This window comes from Amblyomma maculatum, chromosome 5 (genome assembly GCF_055883805.1).
Source record: "Amblyomma maculatum isolate TAMU_Amacu chromosome 5, ASM5588380v1, whole genome shotgun sequence".
Taxonomy (NCBI): domain Eukaryota; kingdom Metazoa; phylum Arthropoda; class Arachnida; order Ixodida; family Ixodidae; genus Amblyomma; species Amblyomma maculatum.
In genome coordinates, this window is record NC_139348.1 from 155661310 (window position 1) to 155664270 (window position 2961).

General features: G+C 39.2%; 1 non-coding gene across 1 annotated transcript; it reads left to right on the plus strand.

Moving 5' to 3' along the window:
- Positions 1–2405: 2405 nt before the first annotated feature.
- Positions 2406–2479, plus strand: TRNAI-AAU (transfer RNA isoleucine (anticodon AAU)). Its single transcript has one exon. It is a non-coding gene; the product is annotated as a tRNA-Ile (tRNA).
- Positions 2480–2961: the final 482 nt, after the last annotated feature.

Here is a 2961-nt window from a genome sequence, read left to right on the forward strand (position 1 = left end):
ATATACAGATGAAATCCAGACAGTAATTATAATGAGAAGGAATTTGCTCTGCGGAAGTAATGGTAATGTCATTACTTTTTGGGAGCAGTATTTAGCAATTTCATTATATTTTTAAGGCTTAGCAAGTAATTGGTAATGTAATTTAATTGCTTTTGAACAGTAACTTTGCCAAGTGTGCTGCCAATTTACCCCAGGATAAAAGACACCAAGTGTCTATTAGGAATGAAATAGATTACGACATGCCAGCTGGACTTGTGAATGTAATCAGGTAGCTCAAATGGTTTCTCTACTTCTGATTGGCACTTACTTCGGAATATTCAATTGGAAGGCCCTGTTGAACATTCAATAAAAAAATGTTACAACTTAAACTGCTGTGTAGTTTGTATAATTTCTATAACCACATAAGTTGTGATTAAACGAAGTAACTCTGACTCCTGAAGATCTGCCACTGAATGCAAGAGGAGGGTTCAATGTGTGAGGTTAAGCCCCAACAAAGAAAAGATCGTGTCAACTCTTCAGGTATATATAGTGTTCCTATGGTCTATGCGTCATATGAATGCATGCTTGCCTGTCGCCCGCTTGGAGCTGCCATTTCAGGTCAGTGCCAGCAAAATAAGCATTAAAACTGGAAGCCTTAGCTAAACTGCCTAATTGGAATGTTCAATTTATTCAAACTGGTGCTTCGAGTCTGTGCCAAAAGCATATTTAGAAATTTTGCGACTGCAAACCTCAATTGAAATTCATTTTTTTTTCTTGACTGGGCCAGTGTCTCGATGAAAAACATACCATACTGCCCATATCGCAACTTTCACATAATAACAAGTCAAAAGACAATGCCACTGCACTGACTTGAACAAATCTCTGAAAGATGGAAACTATAGAAGTATGGGCGGGGAGGCTCCACGAAAACTGCTGAGTTAATTCAGATACAGGGCACACCCCGTACAACTGCACCTTCCAAAAACCGGAGTTTGCATTATGTACCGTTTTTTCTGACTTACAGATTGATCAGCCACACTGCTGAGCCATAATGCAAACCCAGTTCGCGGTCATACATATATAGTTTCATATAAGTACCAAAGGCAACCAAAGCAACCTCGAATATTCACCAGCTGTAGCTGCCTGCAGTTTCTTTCTGACAAACGATATTAACCGGCCATACAGCCTGTATTTCCTGTCTCTATCAGATACATTAAACACTGAATTATTAATTGCGAACGCGTAGCCTAGCTGATTGCAAAAAGGAATTCGGAGGTAAATAAATGCAGTGCCATAACGTACAGCCTTAGAGCTATGGAACAGAACACTGCACCAACTGCGTATTTGAAGGCGGAATAATTTCGGCAGAACAACGAGATAAGCAGCCCACTGGGAGCCTAATTCCCTTGCGTCGAATGAAGCGCACAATGCACAGCCGAACCCGAAGCCCAGAGCTAAGCTAGAAATTGCACTACACGAGAAAAACTTCGTCTGCAACTGTACGTCACAATCAAGCGCGTCCAAACTCCGTGCTTGATTGTAGCAACCAAGCGCGGATTTCTCAAATCCAAGGAGATTAGCAAGGAGGATTTGATATATGAGTACGCGAAACGCTTCGACTGAAATAGGCATGGAAATAAGCCATGAGTTCAAGTGCGCGACCAACGAACGCCATGACCAACGCGCCAACGCCGCCGATACCTACATAAGTTAAAATGATTAAGAAAATGAACAATAACTTATTTTAAGCCACAATTTTAAGTTATAAATTAGTATTATAAATGTTTCACTTGCTGTTGCGTACATTTTTTTCTTTTGCTTAGTTTATGATGACGTAGGGTGACGTATTTTGTGTGTGGCAGCAGCGTTTTGCTGGTGCCACGGTGCGTGTCACCAGTCTCCGCCTTTGTTTTTCTCTTGTGGGCATTGCAGACTTTGAAATAACGTGTACAATGTCAAAAGCAAAAACAATAAGTGTTATCATGGGTTTTTACTTGTTAATTTGCTTTATTAGTAAAACTGTACTTGGAGAAAGAGAACCGAAAGTAAACCGAAAGTGCCGAAGAAAGAACCGAAAGCCCGAAAGCACCGCGCCAAAACATGTTGAAAGCTGAAAATAAATTTCCGTGGTTAAAATCTGCCAAAAATAAAATTTGTATATCAAAAAATAATTAAAACTATTAATTGTGCGTCATCAGTCGCTTCCAGTAAGTTGAGAAAACTAGCGACAAGAAAAGGTGTACGCAAGCAGAACTAAGTAGAAGTACCGCAGACATAAAAAATGAATTAGATACAGCCGTTATAATTCTCCATGCAAGATTGTTGACATTTGCCATACTAAATTGACTAAATATTTCGAAAGTACAATAAAAATTTTATTTATTTGCAATAAGTTTAAATAAGTTTTTTACTCTCGTTGTCACCGTGGCCTGCTAGCTCAGTCGGTTAGAGCGTCGTGCTAATAACGCGAAGGTCGTAGGTTCGATCCCTGCGCAGGCCATTGTTTTGATTTTTTTTTTTTTTTTTTTTTTTATAGATTACGATACGTATACACTCAGTGAACTTTTCTGAATATTATTCTGTCTACGTTTTACTTCACAGTTCTTTGTCACACTGAGTGATCACCAGCACTTATTTGTTGGTACAGATCTCTCTAGATCTGGAACCTCAAACCAATTCGGTTCAGCGGAACCGGCGTCGCCGGCCGTCGATCGTTGGCTTCTTGAAGAGAAAATCTGCGTTGGTCGGTACACGCGTGCAGCGAAAAGGTAATTATATGTGAACTGTTACTACAAGGTCGCATTTTATGCAAAGTAAATGAATAGGATTCGAACCCAGAACTCCTAGGTAGCACCAAAACATTACACAATGCTACATTTAATTGTGTTTCAGTCGAAAATTATTTTGATTTTTTTTTAACGTTTTAGCAATACTACATATAAATGTAAGTATAATATTTCAACATAATGCAACATGCGTGCA